The sequence below is a fragment of the Pelodiscus sinensis genome, chromosome 2 (assembly GCF_052426305.1).
Source record: "Pelodiscus sinensis isolate ZL-2025 chromosome 2, ASM5242630v1, whole genome shotgun sequence".
Lineage (NCBI taxonomy): Eukaryota > Metazoa > Chordata > Testudines > Trionychidae > Pelodiscus > Pelodiscus sinensis.
In genome coordinates, this window is record NC_143053.1 from 229909131 (window position 1) to 229931064 (window position 21934).

Consider the following 21934-nt stretch of genomic DNA (forward strand, 5'->3'; position numbering starts at 1 on the left):
TAAAACAGTCACACTAACTAGAAAAAAACCCAAGCAATGGCCATTTTCTGTAGTACAGGCAGTCCCCGGGTTACGTACAAGATAGGGACTGTAGGTTTGTTCTTAAGTTGAATTTGTATGTAAGTCGGAACTGGTACATATTGTAGGGGAAACTCTAGCCAAACATTTTTTTTAGTTTTGGATAGCATAGGGAAAGGTTAACTCCCCTCTAATGTTTGTTTTGCTGTCTGTTCCCCTGTTCAGAAGATTTCACATCTATTTCTGTCCCTGTGACAAACTCAGGACTAAAGGAGTAACTCATCAAATACCAAACAGCTCTGCACCATGCTTTGAGCTAATAGCTTTATTTCCACACACCACCCAGGGTTCTAGGAGGAGGGTCCTTTTTTTGCTAACACAATGAGGCCAGCACTTTGTTTGTTTTGGTGGAGTCTTTGTTTGCCCAGGGAGCCCAGCATGTATAGGGGGAGGAGGGGCGGAGAGGCTGCTTTTGTCTGCTGTTCGGCAGCCTGTTGCTCAGGGGAGGGGGCAGCCTGTTGCTGGCAGGGGAGGAGGGGGAGGCGTGCAGGATGCGAGGCCGCGGGGGGGGGGGGCAGCGGGCGTGGGGAGGCACTTTTCCTCTGCCCGGCAGCTCTGCGGGATTCCTGTCCCTGTGGCCAGCTGCTGCAGGCAGAGGCCAGTTGGAGCCGGCCGAAGAGGAGGAGGAGGTGGATTCTAGGACCCAGGTGAGCGAGCCCCGGGGACGCTGCTGCGCTCCGGGAGCCCGGCATGTATAGAGGGGAGGAGGGGCAGAGAGGCTGCTTTTGTCTGTTCGGCAGCCTGTTGCTCAGGGGAGGGGGCAGCCTGTTGCTGGCAGGGGGGCAGCGGGCATGGGGAGGCACTTTTCCTCTACCCAGCAGCTCTGCGGGACCCTAGTTGGAGCCGGCCCGAGGAGGAGGAAGATCCTAGGACCCAGGTGAGCGAGCCCTGGGAATGCTGCTGCGCATGTGCGGGAGTTGCCTCACCCTGTTCGTATCTAGGGATCCGACGTAAGTCGGATCCACGTAAGTCGGGGACTGCCTGTACAAAATTTTATTCTTGTGCACAAAACTACTTCAAAATTACAGCCATATTTAACTTGAATACTTTTGTATATATTTAAAGAAAACAAACACTTAAAGCCAGAAAAAACAACTAACAGGTGCCAAAAATTCAGTACTCTCATTGTTACCAGTGTTGTTTTAATCCTTGCCAGAGGATGTTGTGAAGACTAGGACTTTAACAGAGTTCAAAGAAGAGCTAGATAGATTCATGGAGGTTAGGTCCATCAATGGCTAGGATGGGTAGGAATGGTGTCCCTAACCTCGGTTTCTCTGGAAGTGGGAGACAGGGGAGAGATCATGTGGGGATTACATGTTGTGTTCCCTCCTTCTGGGGCATCTGGTATTGGCCACTGTCAGCAGACAGGATACTGGACTAGATGGACCTTTGGTCTGACTCGTTATGGCCGTTTTTATGTTATTATGTGACTGTTCTAAAAAGTTCCCAATTGAGAAGGATTATTTTCCTTGACCTCTCATGGGACAAGCAGCAATGGGCTTCAACACAGACTTTTATGGATAAAGCCTGTTTCCCCATTTACTTGCAACGTAGTCTGCCAGGAACTAGAACTATTATTACACTTTAACATGAACTACCACAAATGTGTAAGAAAATATGGGGAAAGTTAAAAGCTGCCTCTCCACACTGAGAATGTGAATTAATAACCATTTAACCAGTAAGCATCCTTAATGGGCAATGCTTTCCCATTACGGTTAACCAGTGGGCTGGAGCAGCCTCCTCCCCGACATGGGCAGTGGGCTGCTCCAGCCCAGAAGGGTCTACCGCTGGCAGGACCTGTGACAGCCAAGCTGGAGCACCCCCTGCCCAACTGCTCCAGCCCACTGATTAGCCCTAATGGGTAAGGACACCTACTAAGGGTGATGCATACTGGTTAAACAGTTAACCCCCTACTCACACCTCCTTTAAGCGGTTAAACAATGTTCATCAGGTCAACTGACTGAACAGGATTTTATGTCCCTACTCCACACAATGGCTCCTGGCAACATTTGAGTCACAGATTACTCAATTTTCTGCTTTTCTGATTAACATAAATCAGAAATGTTTTACAGCTTCTTCGAGTCAGCTTCCTCACTATCTGTTTCAAACCATACATAATACAAAGGGGAAAAACAGATAGAAGGAAAAGGATGTAGTAGCAAGGATTTATCTTAACTGTCAGAAGACTGTACTGTTTTGATCTTCTAAAATGGAACATTCTGATGTAATCTATTAAGTTTCTAATTTGAATGGCCATCACAATTTTTATTAAGACTTCAAGAATATAAGAAGTTTTGCTACAGTGATAGACCTAAACTACACTTGTTTCAAGTGCCTGTGTAGCCAGACAGACCGCCCCCTCCCCATCTCATCCATCTTATTTACCTCTCTGAGGTTCCTGAAGCATACAGGGCAGAGAAGGAGCAGTAAAATCAGCATAGTCTATGCTGGCTCATCTGATCCTGAGAAGCTGAAAACATAGATATGAGGAGAGAGAGAGAGCGATTAAGGCAATAGGCTGGCCTCGAGGACGCGAGAACTGCCCAGGCTGGCACCCATGTTGATTCGAACACACACAGTCCCTGGGAGAGGAATTTCCCACTGAGAAAAGAATGCCCAGTACTTCCAATTTAGTTATCTCTCTTACAAGTGTAAATTAAGTTCACAACTCCCTTGTAAGAACTGGTCTCACAAAAGACAGACCAGCACCATTTGGCATGACAGACAAGAAAGAGAAATACGTGACCCGATGGGTATAAAAATAGGTCCAAGCAGCACACTCACTTTGTGTGTCATTCTACCCTCTACCTGCTGGTCGGGTTAGGTGTTTGACCTCCCGAGGTTCTATGGGGACACCCACTTCGTATTTTCGTCTTTCCAAGGAATTGAGGGACCGGCCCTGGCCTGACATGCTGGAGTCGAGAGGCACAGAAGGGGGTAAAAATTGTACCTGGATGTGGTCCTCTATCTTAAGTGTACACATAGAAAGAGTAAGCTGTTACTTGGTACCATTATTTCTATTTTTTCTATCTTTATCTTCTTTGTAACCATTTTTAAGATCTATATTTTGCTAGTAGTTAAGAAATAGAGCAATAGCCATTGTAACCATATGATTTATAAGCTTCTTTAATAAACCTGTAACTGTTTAAGTTTTAACCTGACTCCTTCAGTTGCTGTAACAGAACCAAGCACAATTTAAAAACTTCAGCCGGTCTTAAGGGACAGATATAGGGAAAGCTTGGGCGTTTGGATGTGTGTCACTCCCAGGTGGCAGATCCGTTGGGGCACTTCTCAGCCTCCCCCAGGCTGCCCGCTGCGAAGGAATCACAGATTCTAGCAGCTAAAATCTGAAGTGTAATAAGCTCTCCCTGTACACTTATTGTCACCCGTCAGCCTCCTCCAGGTTGCCTGCTGCAAGGGACCCTGGTCTCAGCAGTTGAAGTCTCGGGTGTATAGCACATACACACTGCCCTGACCGTCGGCTGACAGCCTGAGAGCAAAAGTTCTCTGTTCCAGCATATTTGGGCTAGTTAGTGTCTGTTTCTGAAGCTGAAGATGAAATCCCTCTTTTTAAAGAGTATGCCCATACCAGTATAGCAAGCCACTAAGCAGTGACAATTAAAGTATAAGTTATTTTCTTCAAAACCAGAATTATTAAATGGGACTCTGAATTATATTATCTACTAGCAGAAATACCCGGTGTCACCCAGGGAAAATATAGTAGAAGGTGAGATGAATGAACTACGTCAATTACATTAACATAGCATATTTTATTGGAAATACTTTTCTCTTATATATTACTTTAAGAAATTAACATAGCTAGTACTTCTGTTATCACAGCGAAAGGATCTCGTAGTTGCAGTTTGAGACATGCTTAAGAGAAGAGTTTAGCAAATACCTATGATCAGGCACTACTAAAAGCTAATTAGTGGCCCAACTGGGGCTCTGGGGGCACCAATTATGAGATATAATCAATCTAGTTATTTAAGTTAGGAAATCAGTTGTATCCATGCAAAATTTGGTGTTTCTAGTTCTTACTGTTTCTGAGATCTTTTGGAGCAAACAAACAAACTAACTTTCAGAAATATTTATAAAAGATGATCACTTTTATTGTTCAGAGAAATTTTAATGCCAAATAACTCAAGATAGCGATAATCACAGAATCATAGAACTGGGAGGAACCCTGAGAGGTCATCAAGTCATCAGTATCTCAGTGGTGATGCTGGGTAGATGAGAATTCTTTACAAATAGGAAAATGATATTCAGTAGATTATAACTCTTCCAATTACATCTTACCTGAGATATTTAAAAAACATATTCCAGTTATGTCATATTCATAAGCATATTTTCATAAAGGATATGGAATGTTCCATCACACTAGTTTCCCCAAACTTACACTACATTTGAGGTAACACACTTTCCAAAGAATAACCATAACACATACTAAAGCTAAAGATGAAGTTCAAAAGGGTCATACAAAAAAGCCTTTAAAACAGCAGTTCCCAACCTTTTCCAGATGGGGACCCATTTTGACAATTTAGGAAGACTTGGTGACCCAAGGCAATTCAAAAACAGGGGGTGGGGGGGGCAGAGCCACCTGGGGAGACACTTGGCAACCCTTTTGAAACGTAATGGAGACCCATATTTGGGTCCCAACCCATAGGTTGGGAAATCTGGATTTAAAAGGTAGGTTGGCTAGTTACAGTTTCAAACTGAGCTGTGGAACAATCACCTCCTCTATAAAAGCTTAGGGGAGGGGAGGCCTCAGGCATGGGGGCCAGATGCAGCCCCTGGCTTGCCTGGATCCAGCCCTTGAGGCTCAGGGGGGCCCCTTGCATTGAGAAGCCTGTGCTGGCACTCCAGCCCCCTCCTCCCCCTACCACAGGGCTGAAGCACACAAAATCTACTAGGCTGGGACCCCCCTCGGCTCTAACGAACAAGTGTAATGTGAAGAGTGTCTTTCTCCTTCTCAAAAAAAATTTAAAAACAACTAATAGTCTTTCAGCACCTTAAAGATTAACAAACCATGCTGCAATTGGACCAAGAACAGTTGACAAAAACCATCAGTATGTCATTCACTTTTCTGAGAATAATAGGCAGAAGTACTTATCTGTTCAAAGCATTATGGTGCAAGGGTTTCAATTCCCATTCTCTCCTTACAGCTCTCTGGATGAAGCTTCCATTTAAATAATTATTTCTAAACAGATTTGCATAGCACTCAAATACAAAGAAGAAATGTTAAAGAGCCTAATTTGCATAACACTCAATCTATAGCCATAAGCACCATATGATGCCATGTAAGCTTTGATCCTGGTAAATGAAAAGAGAAGAGGACAAAATCGTGAATCTCTACCTTTCAACATCTACACAAATGATCGATCAATCCATCTCAGCACAAGAAGTTAGATCTATACCAATAACCAGTGCTTCACCGCGTAAGTCAAAGATCTTGCCCACCCAAACACTACATTAACATCAGTGCTGACTGGGTTCTCAGTCCAATACACTGTGAACTAATTATGCCCCGATCAAGCCAACAGACAATTCAAATAGAATGGGCTATCACTTGTCCACTGCTGGAATCCTGACTACCTTGGAGCAAACACTATACTGCACTCTCTTCAAAGCATAGGTGAAGACGACAAAAGGAAAACTTTATAACCAGAACATACACAGGAAGCTTGTAAACTCAAAATGGGGAACCAATTCAACTGCCATCAACCTTGTACGGGTTGAATCTCTCTAGTCTTGCACCTTCAGGACCTGACTGGTGCAGAACCAGAGAATTTACTGGACCATGGGAGATCAATATTGTCTAGCAACATTATCAACACTTCCATTACTTACAGATTCTTAGAAGACATTTAGGGTTAAATTAGAGCTAAATAATAGCACAGAGGACTGAGAACTAGAAATAGTGTCTGTAAACAACATTTATGGGACTGTGGGAACTTGGCCACACCCATTATAAGTGGATATCTGGGTAACTAAAATATGCCGGACCATGGATATTGCCGGACTAGAGAGGTTCAACCTGTACTCTGTAAACTGATTGCCAAATATGCACTTTCAATGTGGGAAAAATTGACTTGCACAAAGAAGCTATACTTTGTGCTGAATGAGAACTGCTGCTACATTTCAGGATGTCTAAAATTAATACATGTGAATAGTTTCTATGTGTTTTCCAGAATTGCTCCACCTAATATTAAGAGAGCTTTTACAAAAATGGAAAAAGATATCCAATACCACTACATGACTATACTACAGCAATTAGCTGACTGAAATCATGGAAATGATTCCTAGCAGCAACAGAACCACTTAAAAAATTACCAGCAGCTATATAACTGAAAATGTTGCACACGTGACTTGAAATATTCAGCGAGAATACCAAAATGCATAATCACATTGCCAACTGCTTCCCCACAGTTGAGAAAGATTAGTTAACCTGAGATGTTTAAAGAACTTTTGAATAAGAGTTGGCAGGTCAAAAGACAATGTGCAGAAGTGGGGCCATTATTCCAAGGACCCAGATACATGTGTCTGCAGTGAAACCCAAATCATGGAACTTCTGTTTATCTGCTTGCTCCTGGAGGAACTGTGCACCATGGAAGGATCTCACCAGGCTATATCATATTCCTAATATTAGAAAAATCTATCATAGTAGTGTAAAGGAGGAAGGAAGACAATCCAACAAAAGCTACTAATACTCTGACTTTTCCCTGGAATACTCCATTGGTGAAGATGGGATGACTACAAAAGTATAGGACACCACCCCCCAACTTGGATTTAGCTGGAATGCAATTCCTTGTTACTTTTCTGGGGACTTGTACTAGCCCAACCACCCTAGTACATATATTCTCAGCCAAGCTCTCCAGCCAGGTTCAAGTATGTTCCAAGGAAGGACTGGAGTCTTCAATCATATCATGGAAATGATAGAGACTTGTTTACAGGGGAGACATCCTGAGAGGCCAAGAGGTGGTCAGAAACATGGATAACCTATTCCAATGGGGACTGAAGCTTCAAGACAGTGCAAATAGGAGACTTCACAGGTCTGTGACTACCTGTCTCACTGGTTGTCTCATTCTCCCCTTTCTTTTCCAGAAAATCATAAATTGCTGCATTCTCTTTTATTTCTATGTAGAAATATCAAGGGAGTCATATTTGGACAGACCAATGCCCAGGTAACTGATTGGCTAGTATGATATGATCACAGAACAAGATGACAGTATATCTAGCTAGTATTCTTAGTAAATTTATAGTAACACTGCCTTGTACGATTATGAGATTATCGGAAACAGACCAAGGTAGAATACTTAATTTTTGGTGGCAGAACCACCACAGAAGACTTCTTAGATACAGGAACAAGTTTGTTCATCTTGAGTATATATTCCTATGGAGTGCAATAAGGACGGGTGAGGTTGCTACATCCTAAGGAAAAAAAATCACATACCACTCTTACCCTTCATCACTCTTTGAGAAGACTAGCCTGAGTTCTGAGGACAAAGACGGTGATTGTACACAGCTCTATACAGCTTTGTTGGGCAGCGTGGGCATTTTTCCAGGGCTAGTTAATTTTTCAAGTCCAAGGAGTTCAAGATGCTTGTCTGATGACACAGAGATGGCTGACCAACGTTTTCTGCCAAGCTGATGACATTCATTGTGAAGTCTCACTTAATAGAGTGGACTCCTTGAAGGCTGACACCAAGTACAACATGGGGGTACTTCAGCATCAGTGTTGAGAACATGTTCAATAGCACTTGTATAATCAATAGATGAATATTGTGCACAAGTATGGAGCAGATGCAGCCCCATGTGACTTGTGCAAATCCAGCTGAACACAGTGATGCAATGTATCATGGGAATATTTAAGTAAACTCCAACACCATGACTACCTATCCTGTCTGAAATCACTACTCCACCCATACACCAAATTGCTGCACCATTCTGTGAAGCTTAGCAAACCCAGGAAAACAGATGTCTGCCTATTCACCAAGACCTGGACATAGTCCTCCTGCTCCATCTTAAGTCCTGCTCCCTCTCTCGCAACATCTTAAGTCCTGAAGACTTTCTGGGAATATTCATTTAGCCTGGTACAATTAGGCTATGATCAGAAGGAGACTGGGAAAGCAGAGTAGGCTAAACAAGACTTAAAAAGTAAATCCCTTGACCAATTCCCATGTGGAAGCTTCCTGGGTTTGACCTTCCACGGGCATATGGTCAATTCTGAACGGAATTTGAACCAACCACAATAAATGCAGATATTGGACGTATAAATGGAAAATCAACAACTCCCCGGTGTGGTAGCGTGGTTCCCCATGACAAACCATCAAGCATACCATAACCTACTGCCTAATTCATATATATGAAGAAGGCACTAATCCAATAAATTCTGTTACTCCTGAGGTAGCCATTTTGCTCAATCAACTTCAGGTGAAACTGTAATTGCTGCTCAACACCAGCCATATGAAAAAAGCAGCAAACCAAGGATACATACTCCAGAATAGTTTCAAAGTAATAAAAAGAAGTAAGATTGGGAGGCAAAACATTAATAAAGCACAACTAGTTAAATTTCTTAACTACCTATATATTATGGCACTGTAGCACTTCAAATATAGACACAAATCACATCAAAGTTTTTAGACCGTGACGGAGTTACCAAAAGTAGTATCACACTTAATAAAAATCAGTAGAGTCCACTAGCTGAAGTATAGACTAATGCTGTAATACAAGTTTGGTCTTTGCTTCTTTTCCCATCTCTTCAACTGTGATGGGTGTATAAATTCCACACTAGAACTGAAAAGGTTCAACAGCAACTCTAAAAATGACCCTGCTTAGGCACACTTGCAGAGAATGATCGAGACATAGGAGAATATTTAAAAAGGAAGCTAGAAAGATCAGAAAAGAGCTGACCAGCAGGAGTGAAAGTAACAAATTTCTTAAAGGTACTGCTGTATCACAAATCCTCCTGGGGGCAGAAAGGGGGAGCCTCAGGGCAGAGCTGGGGGAGGGATTATAAGTGTGGGTGGGGTAGAGTGTAGGGGGACTCAAGGTAAGAGACTGGGGAGTGTTGTAGTGGAGGGGGGAGCGCTCAGGACAGGGGATGAGAATGTGGAGGGGTGCAGGAGTAGGGCAAGAGGCTAAGGCATAGGAGGCTTGGGAAAGAATGTTGGAGTGTGGGTAGCGGGTACGGGAATGGCAGGGGGTCAACTGGATTCTTGCCCGAGCCCTTAATCACCATCAATTTCAGTCACTGCTTGAAAAAGTTAATTTCAAATACCATGATCTATTAATGCACAGCAATGTGACAAAGTTTTGTCTAGTTTTGCTGCCTGCATTAACAACATTAAGTCATTTTTGGGTGTCGAAAACACTGAGCTTTCAGACTGTGACCTGTTGCTCAAGTTTCACTGACTCACTAACATTACTAGTCATTTGAATGAGCAGAAGCTTAAGCCACAAGAGCAAGGAAATACAGTCCTGACTCTGCAGCAGGCAATGTTTGGATCTGAGTCAAAATTGACTATCTTAAACGATACTGAGATGGGCAGACTGGTGGCACATTTCAAAACATTATGAATACTTCCTGATTCCTATCAGAAAGAGAATTAAAACAACAGCCTTGATTTGCAGCAGCTGTCCTAGTTTGTTTGAGCTCCTGATGGCATTCAAGTATTGTTTTGTTGACTTTTGCAAACACAGTGCTCTGCTGAAGTTGATGATTTGTCCACATGAAGCATCCTTTGAAGAACTGGATTTGACAGTCTTCTGTCAGTCAGTCATTTAGAAATAGAAATAGCAGATTTCAAGGAGTCAGATATCGAGGTGGAAAAATTCGTTACACTGAATTTTGATTTCGAATGCCTTGCTCAACAACATGAACTGGCAAAACTGCACAAATGGCAGACAAAGCACCACAATAATCTGATTCTGAACACTTGGAAAGAACTTCCTGTCACATACATCGCCATGCAGAATGTCAGGTTGACCTTACTTTAAATGTTTGGCTCCAACTATATGTGAGAGCAGGCTTTCTGTCATTTGAATCACAAAGGTAATTTGCGCGCAAGGCTGACAGACAGCCTGAATGGGTGCATGAAGCTGAATTTGACCATTTATTATGTAAACTTCAAAGAACTGTGCAAAAAGATACAGAAGCAGAAGTCCCATTGAATTAAGTCTGTGAATACAAGGTTTCATTTAAGTTATTATTAATCATCATGTCAATTATCAATAATATTAAGATGCATATTTTTAGTCATGCAAATGGACATTCTTATACTGGCTCTTCGTTGACCACTTGTTCTTAATTTTGATGTAATTTAGCTCTTAGGTTTGAAGAAGTTGCTGACCCCTGCTCGAGATTAACATACAAAAGGGTAAGAACGACAGGAACCTCGACGAGCACAGAGGCAACACTCGTGCTATATAGAAACTCTCTGATATTTATAAAGTATACTCATACCTTTAGCAGAGTCACAAACATTCCAGTTCAGTAAGGTAGAGAGAGGTATTACAGAACATTCATGTCAACATCCCTGGCAGAACAAACTTTGATATCAGTCAGCCGTCATCTTCCTTATCATCAGTGGCCACCATATTGGCACCTCCAAAAGGCTGCATCTTTCTCCCCTACTACTTTTGGCTGCGTACTTCCACTGTCAAACCTGAGGCTGGGATGCAACTTTTCTGATATACACTGATGCCACTATGTTTGATGTAAATTCAGTTGGGGGGTTTCTCCCATCTTCCTTATTTGTACAGCCTTATTTTACTAATGTTGAACTATTCTTCTCCTATAGGTTAATGTATCAATGAGCTCAACTTATCATATACATCATAGAATCACAGGACTGGAAGGGACCTCGAGAGGTCATCGAGTCCAGCCCCCCGCCCTCAAGGCGGGACCAAGCTCCGTCTACACCATCCCTGACAGATGTCTATCTAACCTGTTCTTAAATATCTCCAGAGAGGGAGATTCCACCACCTCCCTTGGCAATTTATTCCAATATTTGACTACCCTGACAGTTAGGAATTTTTCCTAATGTCCAATCTAAACCTCCCCTGCTGCACTTTAAGCCCATTACTCCTTGTCCTGTCCTCAGAAACCAAGAGGAACAAATTTTCGCCTTCCTCCTTGTGACACCCTTTTAGATATTTGAAAACCGCTATCATGTCCCCCCTTAATCTTCTTTTTTCCAAACTAAACAAGCCCAGTTCATGAAGCCTAGCTTCATAGGTCATGTTCTGTAGACCTTTAATCATTCTTGTCGCTCTTCTCTGTACCCTTTCCAATTTCTCCACATCTTTCTTGAAATGTGGCGCCCAGAACTGGACACAGTACTCCAGCTGAGGCCTAACTAGTGCAGAGTAGAGCGGCAGAATGACTTCACGAGTTTTGCTTACAACACACCTGTTGATACAACCTAGAATCATATTTGCTTTTTTTGCAACAGCATCACACTGTTGACTCATATTCAACTTGTGGTCCACTATGACCCCTAGATCCCTTTCCGCCATGCTCCTTCCTAGACAGTCGCTTCCCATCTTGTATGTATGGAACTGATTGTTCCTTCCTAAGTGGAGCACTTTGCATTTCTCTTTATTAAACCTCATCCTGTTTACCTCTGACCATTTCTCTAACTTGCTAAGGTCATTTTGAATTATGTCCCTATCCTCCAAAGAAGTTGCAACCCCACCCAGTTTGGTGTCATCTTCAAACTTAATAAGCGTACTCTCTATCCCAATATCTACATCATTGATGAAGATATTGAACAGTACGGGTCCCAAAACAGACCCTTGCGGAACTCCACTTGTTATCCCTTTCCAGCAGGATTTAGAACCGTTAACAACAACTCTCTGACTACGGTTATCCAGCCAATTATGCACCCACCTTATCGTGGCCCTATCTAAGTTATATTTGCCTAGTTTATCAATAAGAATATCATGCGAGACCGTATCAAATGCCTTACTAAAGTCTAGGTATATGACATCTACCGCTTCTCCCTTATCCACAAGGCTCGTTATCCTATCAAAGAAAGCTATCAGATTAGTTTGGCATGACTTGTTCTTCACAAACCCATGCTGGCTATTCCCTATCACTTTATTACCTTCCAAGTGTTTGCATATGTTTTCCTTAATTACCTGCTCCATTATCTTCCCTGGGACAGACGTTAAACTGACCGGTCTGTAGTTTCCTGGGTTGTTCTTATTCCCCTTTTTATAGATGGGCACAATATTTGCCCTTTTCCAGTCTTCTGGAATCTCCCCTGTCTTCCATGATTTTTCAAAGATCATAGCTAAAGGTTCAGATACCTCCTCTATCAGCTCCTTGAGTATCCTGGGATGCATTTCATCAGGACCTGGTGACTTGCTGACATCTAACTTTCCTAAGTGATTTTTAACTTGTTCTTTGTGTATCCTATCGTCTAAACTTACCCTCTCTCTGCTTGTATTCACTACGTTAGGCACACCTCCAGACTTCTCAGTGAAGACCAAAACAAAGAAACATCATTTCATTACTTTTTTGATTGGGTCATGTTCCTGTAATCAGTTAAGCACTCTATTTTCAGTTCCCCAGTACTTGGAGTTTTCTGTTCAAATGTTTATCTACATCAAAGTTCATATGCTTCAAGCTTTATACCAATACTGCTGAAGCTATCATTTTATAGGATACAGACCTATAGATTCCCTGTATTACTGCTGAATTTAATAAAGGTAAACTAGCTCTATGAGCCACACTAGATCTGGCAACTGAAGGTCAGGCAGTACCTATCTCTATTACTAGTTCATCATACACTGCAAAACTTGGGACTACAGAAAGAGTAGGTGGTAGGAAGGCCTTAGGGTGCCCCTGGGTATTGAGCCCTTGCTAACTCTTAGAGGACCTTGGGCCTGAGCACAGTGTAATAGTGGGGCTTGGTCACCCCTACAAATCACCTCTGCATTAAAGGAGGGCCCAACCCACTAACCATTAGGTGACACTACCAAAAGCACCATCCATCATACATAGTAATAGCAGATATACTCCTTGATCATGGGGTATAAACTAGGGATGTAAAATTGCATTGAATTAATAAACTGGTTAAACATGAAGTTTAAGCAATTAATCTATAAAACAGGTTCAGATGGGGGAGCTGGAGTGCCCCGCCCTTCCCCCATCACAGATGAGGGCTCTTCTGGCTGGGCTGGAGCGCCCCTCACCCACAGCCAGCTCCACAGGACTGAAGCAGCCCTTTGCCCTGGGGGGTCTGCTCCAGCCCCCACCAATTAATCATTAACTTCCCTAGTATGAACACTAACCTGAAATTCCTGCTTTTGGCTGCTGTCCTTCCACTGTCAAACTGAAGCAAAATATCAATGAACCACAGAATTCTCTACATGCTGATTTAAATGCAAAGTAGCTGTCAGCCAATACACTGAGGAACTGCAATCTCCCAGGAAAGGCACCTCTCTCCCCGAACAACAATAAAGTTGCTATTCATTTCAGTTTTACTACTTAATAAGGCTTGAACTGAATGCCAACCGTAAATATTAAATTAAAAAAATGTAATACGGCAAAACAAATTGTTGAAGTGGCACTTACTTTGATTTATAACAAAAGGAAAAAAATAAAATTTCCCCTTAAATATTTTATTAGGCAGGATATCGTCGAGTTTTAAACTTAAATTCTTTCCCCCTGCATTCCCTTCTGTGAATCTTCACTAACTCTCAACATTAGCAGTTGCTTTTAGAATTCAGTGCTAAAGAAAGAACATAAGCCTAATATCACATTTGGAAAGCTGAGTGAAAACTGGCACAAGCTAGCATGTGGGGGTAGCCAAGGTACCATAGATATGCACCATTGAGTGAATAGCACCAAGTGTGAAAACTACAGCATCATAAGGTACAAAATCATCCAGTCAAATGTATGGACAATACCCTCTGCATTAGGCATGTCCATAGTGCAAAAGTTATGTCCTTAACTTCAGAAGTCAAACCCAAGTCAAAGGACTCAACCATTCTTCAGCATAACATTTTTTATTTTTCTCTTCACCATTAAATTTCCTTTACACTTTTTTAAAGAGGAAAGGAATTCATATTCCTTAACATACTAAACTTTTATAGCTCCTATGTGAAATCAAGACAGATGAACGTGCATTGCCTCCTCTCAGAGCTGTCCAATTTACTCATACCTCTGGCATGTACTAAAAATCACATACTCTATTTGTCCACAGTTATGCCCTTCTACTATCATCTGACACTCATGACCTATTATAACTTATGGTATGATACACTTAACCCTTCATATATTTTAAGTCATGTTACATTAGAATAATTCAGAGAGCTCATTTTGTGTGTTTCACATCACAGGAAGCCATGGATTTTTGTAGTAACTTTTTTGGCACTATAATACCGTACTGTTTCCACAGCATCAGGGAATTCTAAATTTAAACATGTCATGCCCATACCGCTAAAGTCAAGTATGTTACTTACTGAGGAGCCCACAAGATTTAGGATGTCAGTGCAAAATCAACAGTAGTTTAATCAAACACTTAGTCTAAATAATGGCTTACAATGATCTTGATGAATTAGTAATCTCAAAAAAAGAAATGGCTGGCACCAAATTTTAACAATCCACACATGGGGTGCCAATTCATTTTGATAAATATCAGTAAGCAAAGTTTACTTCTTGCAAGTTATTCCAAATCAGATCAATTCAAACTAGCCTCCAATAATCAGTAAGGTTTAGGATTCTCCCTAAACAACATGGTGCATTTCTGGCTTAATTCACATATAAGCACAGCTTCTTTTAGAGCTTTTAAGAAAAAGTTATCACTCAGAGAAAGCAGTACTAGAGAGCTAGACAGAAGTTATTTTTTCCTTAAAAGCCATTGATTTAAACATGAAAGCAGAATGCAAGCTTCCCACGAAGGTGGCATACTTACAATTTTTAGTACTACTCCAACCTTTATCTTAAAAGACTAATATTTTAATTTAAAGTTATGTTGCAATTTGGGAATTAAAAGGAAAAGTATCTAAGGAGTACATCTTGGCATCTCCTCTTTAAATTTGGAAATTGATTCTTAGTTGGTCTCTCATTGAAAAATGTTCTAAAGAACCTGTACAAAGAAAACTCTTTGGCTATGTCTAGACTGGCATGATTTTCCACAAATTTTTTTTAACAGAAAAGTTTTTCCGTTAAAAGCATTTGCAGAAGAGCATCTAGATTGGCACGGATGCTTTTGCACAAAAGCACTTTTTGCGGAAAAGCATCCATGCCAATTTAGACATGGTTTTGCACAAGAAAGCCCCGATCGCCATTTTCGCCATTGGAGCTTTTTTGCGCAAAACAGTTTTTAGCTGTCTACACTGGCCCTCTTGTGCGAAAGCATTTGCGCAAAAAGGCTTTTTCCCCGAACAGGAGCAGTACAGTATTTGTGCAAGAACACTGACAATCTTATATTAGATTGTCAGTGTTCTTGTGCAAATTCAAGCGGCCAGTGTAGACAGCTGGCAAGTTTTTCCGCAAAAGCAATTGCTTTTGCAGAAAACCTAGCCAGTCTAGACGCAGCCTTTAAGTATGTAAATAGCTAAGAATTCCTTTTCTGTCAGTGACCAAAACAATGTGTCTCTTTCAGAAAGATATACTCTGCAAGCAAAGTCACTCTTTTAAATGCACATATGGGTTTGTGAAAAAGCAAGCTTGAATCCAAATGGCATTTCTGAACTTAATCTGGAACTGTGACAACATCAATGACACATTATCAATCTGCTTTTATATTGCAGTATCCCAAGTAATTAAACATTCTGTGGTTAATATTAAATATTTCCACAACTGTTTCCAATTGCTAGGGATATTTAAACAGAAAGGAAACCAACTTTGTTTAGGAAGTTAGGTTCAATTGCTGATGATCTAATTAAGGACTCTTTGCAGCCCACTTTTAGCAAGTAGGCATGTAATCCTCTCCCCTTGATTTTACACAATAAGTTTCTTCAGCAGTGATTCTGCACTGGGAAAAAAAGTTGAGCTTTCTTTTATACCGTTTTTCATCTTTTATTTACTTACCAAGTACATAACATCTGCAAACTGTAGCATCATTTCAAAACTTTAAAGTTATAATTTAGAGCTTTGGGCAGATATTTTAAAATAATCAATCTTAGGTCCACACACACGGGGATGTTAAAAATGTAATTAATTAATCATGTAGTCTACAAAAATTTTGTCGACTACACAATTAATTAATAAGGGTTAGAATGAGAGCACTCAGTCCCAGCTTGTTCTAGGTCCCGGGAGCTATCCCCACTGCAACTCTGAACTAAGAGTTATTGCAGAGTCGCAGCAGGGGTAGCTCCCAGGAGCCGTCAACACAAGCCAGGACTGAGCCAGGCTGCAGGCATTACTAGCAGAGCCTCAGGGCGGTGGGGAAGAGGGCTTTGAAGTACCTGGTATCTTTAACCAATAAGCATCCGGTTATTGGTTAATTGTTTAACCAACTACACTATTACATCCCTAATACGTTAATTCCTCAACTCCCATGAATTGACATTAAAAGAAAAAAAATAATCACCCAAGTCCATGCATCAAGACTCCGCACTCTAGCTCAAGCATTTACATGGTTTAGTGCTCCAAGGGCAACTAGTGCCTGCAGAGGGAGGGCAACTCACAAGGGGAGGGAGAGGCATGTGGGGCAACAGCTGCTGGCCAGGATCCTGGCTCTGAAGGCAGAGCTGCCACCAGCAGCAGCATAGAAGGATGACATTGTATTGTATCGCCAGCCTTACTTCTGTGCTTCTACTTACAGAGCTGGGCCCTAAGTCATCAGCCACCACTCTACAGCCACCCTGCTCTGAAGCCAGCAGAACAGAAATCAAGGAGGCATAGCATGGTATTAACATCCTTATTTTGGCACTGCTAGCAGGGCAATACCTTCAGAGCTGGACACCAAGCCAACAAGTGCTGCTCTGCAACTGCTGAGCTCTGAAGAAAATGCAGAACAAAAAGGTGACAATGCTACTAAAAGATCTACCATTTGTGACCTCACTCTCTATATTCTACAGCATGGTTTCTCAAACATTTCTCCATGACTCTTCTGACAACAAAAGTCACTACATGACCTCAGGAGAGGTGATAGAAGCCTGAGCCCATCCGAGCCTCACCACCCCAGACAGGAGGGCCAAAGCCCAAGAGCCTCATCAGGCAAAGCTCCTGAAACCTGAGCCCCACTACCCAGAGCTGAAGCTGAGACTCGTGGGTGGTTTCAAGGTGTGGCTTCAGCCCTGGGCCCCAGCCAATCTAACAAGAGAAGCGATATTCGTCACCGCATTTTTCTTGAGATATGTTAAACCAAAATTTCAGGCATTTTTTCAGCATTAGGAGGTTGATCTTGCATGGTCAGCTCCCTCCATTCTTTATTTGTTCATAATGTTCTTCATCGACTAGGTTAGAAAATTTCATAACTAGTAGGATAATTGATTTAGGCCTTCCCTCAATAACATTAGCTGGGTCCAATGCCTCAAGCAACTCCAATTTTGCAAACAATTCTCAAGATAAAAAGCGCTGAAACATCTGCTTTGTAAGGCAAACATATAAATTTAAAATTTTTACTCGAAATTCTTGCAATTCTTTCCGGGAAATTTTTGTTAAATTATCCAGGTAAATGCTTTCTACAGTGGCACCACAATAAATGTCATCTATCCTGAAATATGTTGAAGGATCATTAATATTGATTACTTCTATCATTAGGTTTCAAAATTTCTCACTTGATGAAATTACTGAGAATCCCTTTAACACTAGTATTAATAGAATTCCTTAACTTATGAATTCTAAATGTTTCTGCTTGATACTCCAAATTGAGCTTATTGATGTCAGGCAAAATGTAAGCTAAGAAAGCATAATACATTTTTGTAATGGGATTTTGTAATCCCTCTAGAATTCTTGAAGCCATAGGAATGCCATCTTCCAATGCAGCAGATGTAAAGAACAATAAAAGTGCAGGCCATTGTTCTAAAATTCTTTTCACCACTTGCTCAAGGGAAAGCCATCTTGTGCAGCTAATGTGGAGAATTTTTTGAGGATTGGTATTTGTAAATGTTTGAAATTCTTTATATTCATTTAGGCGCTTAGGACTATCGCTCAAATATGAAAAAATATTTCTGGCTAACTCTTCTAAATAATGTGGCAGTGCAGTGCAGGCTTTAGAAGCACACAAGTGCAATGAATGGCAAACACAAGGTTGTATGAAGATATGAGGATTTTTCTGTTTTAAGAGATGCTGGACTCCTCCTTTGCTTCCCATCATAACACTAGCATTATCGCTGGCAAATCCTATTAGGTTTTCAAAGGGGATTTCATTACTGTTAAAAAAATGTCTCTATGCAATTATAAATTCCAAGAGCAGTTGTGTCTTTAATTTCTAAAAGTGTTAGAAATTTGTCCACTGTTCTTTGAACATCAGTATCATAATGTCTAGCTACCGGAACAAGTTGTTTGACAGTAGAAATGTCTCTTGTCTCGTCAATAATAAGAGAAAATTTTGTCACCTTCACCTTAGATACTAGGTTACTGAAGTCATATTTACCAATCACATTAGAAAAAATGTATGTTCCTTTGGTTCTAGCACACTTGATATCCTTTGCTATTTTTGAATCTAGACAAATGTTTGCAACAAGGCCAGGCAAATGATCCAAAAGGGCTATAGGTAAATTGTGTTCTGCAATGAATCCACACAGTTTAAGCTCAGCAGCTGCTATCTATGCTGAGTGAATAGAGGATGGACCAGATTTCATAAAGTCAGTTACTTTTGAAGTTTGTTTTGTAGAGCTTAGGTTTTTTTGATGCTTTTCTGTGTTTTCATGTCTTTCAATTTGACTTAAACTACCAGCAATTTCACAATTGCATAATTTGCAGAAACCTTTACCTGAGTTGTATTTACTATCTGCTGTACTAGCCAGCCAGAAAATTTTTCATGTGTCAGCAATTTTGACGGCAATTTTCTTTCATAAGAAGCTGTACACTTTTGTTTCTTTTTCTTAGGAGTGTTATCCTTATTTTCATCACTATCTGAACGAATATCCATATTTTTCTCTTCATTCATAATGGGTTCACAAAAAACAACGTGAAAACACAAAATGTTCACAAAGGACTTGTAAAAGTAAGCAAACAATGCCGAGTAACCGGAACACAGCGCTAACTGCATCACTGCAACTCAAACTGGCGGCAGGGCCAGTGACGCGGCCACATGAAGTGGAGGAATACATCACATGATTGCATCACATTACACAATACACACATTCACAGTTTCCTCTCCCCAGTCTTCATTTGCATAATAAACTGAAAAGATATTAATGAACATATATCAGATGTAAGAAATGTTAACGTTTTAAAAATGAAACATAAAATTATAACTTAGAGGCTTCTGAGCAAAAATTTATAATATTAACACAAAATTCTTAAAATGTACCAAAAATATTGGGCGTTGTACCAAACGTACAACAGGAGGTAAATAGTACCAATTTTGTACGAATGTACCAACTTTGGCAGCCCTGCTCCCACCTGTCCCCTGCACTGCTGCATCTGTGGGAGGCAGCGGGAAGAGGAAGGGAACAGGTGGCTCCGTGGGAGCCCACTGCCTACACGCAGCACCACCCACATCTCCCCCCGCCTCTGATACATAAGCAGCAAGAGGGAGGGGTGCACGTAGTGGTCTGGATTAACCAATAAGGCAAGGCTTCTCAATTAATCATTTAAATTACTATATCCTAACATCCCTAATTAAAATGGGATCATGAGTCATGACCCCATTTGGTGTCCCAACCCACAGTTTAAGAACCACTCCTGTACCAATAAGGCAGATCATGCTGGTCCATAAGCTCTTTACTTTTCACAACCATAGTAAGTCACCCTGCCAGGTTTGCATCACACAAACATGGTCAACAGCTGCTTTACAGTCCCTCAGAGTTTATTAATGGTACTGAAACACAGAATTAGCCACAGAAGCAAAAAATAATCTCACTTTCATATATATATATATATCACACACACACACCTACCTAGTCAGGAGACTGCATCCTATCTTATGAGAGAGATCTGGTTACAATGATCTACATATGTCATTGCCAGGCTCTATTATTGCAACTTATATCTAGGATTGAAACCAGACACACTGAAAGGTTTTTGGCAGATAGTACTGTATCTGTTTAACACCACATGTCACTGCAAACACGTCCTGGTATTCTGTTCTCAGAGGCTCTCTACTGAATAGAAAATCCATTTCAAGCTCTCAGTCTCTGATATGTGAAGTTACAGCCAATCCCTTGGACGTAGTTATCCAAAAGAATCTTTCTTCCTGTATCCATGTTCCATGATAAATACCCCAGAAAAACACTGGCACAGTTGACCAACAGAGAGACTCAAGAAGCAGAATTTTCATAACAGCTGGACTTAAAACTATGAATTTTGCTTCGGCACAAGAGCAGTTTTGGACACTGCTTAGAACTAAATTGCAAAATTAATTTCTTCCACTTAGTTTTCTCTCATTTTCCTTTCACAATCTTCCGTCAGAGAGCCCAGAACCATAAGCCACTATCTCAAAGAGAAAGCTTTGCTCGAGCTTAAAATTGTACATCAGCTCCCAACCAGACCAGTCAGTCCTCCTAACCAGAGACTCTGCAAGTCTCAATGTTGCCTTGTAGGTAGTATTCAGTGAACCACAGTTTCCAAGTTCCCCAAAGGCATACGCCACTCCCTCTCATTGTCCTCTTACAGAAATTAACCAAACCCATTGTTTCCAAAGAGAAAATGTATAAGCCTGCTAGGACAAGTGAGAATGCACATTTAAATTAGTTTAACAGCACTGACATGGTATATTGTATAAATAAGCATAAGTTTATTAATAAAGAACATAGATGTAAATGATACTAAGCAAGAGAGTAAAGAGACAGGTACAGTTACAAACAAAACAAAAACATGCTTTTTCACTTGCACCAAGTGATAATTTTCTCCAGTCCCTCAAGCAGGAGGATTCACCATTCATAGAATCAGAGAAGCTGTTCCCTTTATTCCTTAAGTGATGGGTAACTAAAAGATTTTCTTCCTTTCTTTTTAAATATATTCCTTCAAAATGCATACCGAGTTTCTCCTCGCCCCCACTGGTGTGCAGACTTCATGGTTCCTCTTACCAATTTGCTTTTTCATTTGGCTTGCTCATTTTGTTTATTATTGTTCTTCACCTATAAACAAGCCAGGGAGGCAGGTAAACATTGTCTAGGGAAGACTTGTTTATCTACTACCTGCAAAATATATTTTAAGCACACATACATGTATCTATATATACATCCACCATGCAGTAATAGTCACAAACAGCATGTCACTAGTTTTTACATGATACCTAGAGCCCTACCAAATTCATAATACATTTTAATCAATTTCATGGTCATAGGATTTTTTAAATAGGCAATTTTGTACCTTCAGATGTTTACAGATGAAATTTCATTGTGCTGTAATTGTGGGGGATCCCAATCCAAAACAAGGTCTTGGGGAGGTCACTGTGGAGAAAGGGATTGCAAGACTATTGTAGGAGGGTCATGGGACTCTCACCCTTACTTCTGCTGGTAGACACGCTGCCTTTAGAGATGAGCAGCCAGAGAGCAGTCCAGGCATCAGGCTCTAAAGCCAGCAACACCACCAGCAGCAATGTGGAAATGAGGATCACAGGGAATGGAGGGTGGGTTACCATACATCTGGGTTTTCACCAACAGCTTCCCACTCTGGTCAGAGGCTAACAGTTGGGGCTGCAGCCTCTCCATGCAGGGGACCAACAGCTGGTGCCACACCCTTCCACCCAGGTTGTGGGGCAGACAGAGAGCTTCCTGCAACCAG

At 41.2% G+C, this 21934-nt stretch overlaps 1 protein-coding gene and 1 long non-coding RNA gene across 9 annotated transcripts in view; one reads left to right on the plus strand and one right to left on the minus strand.

Moving 5' to 3' along the window:
- Window positions 1–21934, minus strand: part of MPP7 (MAGUK p55 scaffold protein 7) — a 303055-nt gene that overhangs the window by 267518 nt on the left and 13603 nt on the right. The window contains exon 2 of one of the 8 annotated variants that reach the window (XM_075922581.2): window positions 2464–2548. The exons of the other annotated variants lie outside the window; for them this stretch is intronic. The gene's annotated coding sequence lies outside the window, so the exon portion shown is untranslated. The remainder of the gene's footprint in view (window positions 1–2463; window positions 2549–21934) is intronic. 8 annotated transcript variants of the gene reach the window in all.
- LOC112546083 (uncharacterized) lies at window positions 2957–17737 on the plus strand. Its single transcript, XR_016348969.1, has 3 exons — window positions 2957–3068; window positions 10402–10454; window positions 16860–17737. It is a non-coding gene; the product is annotated as an uncharacterized LOC112546083 (long non-coding RNA).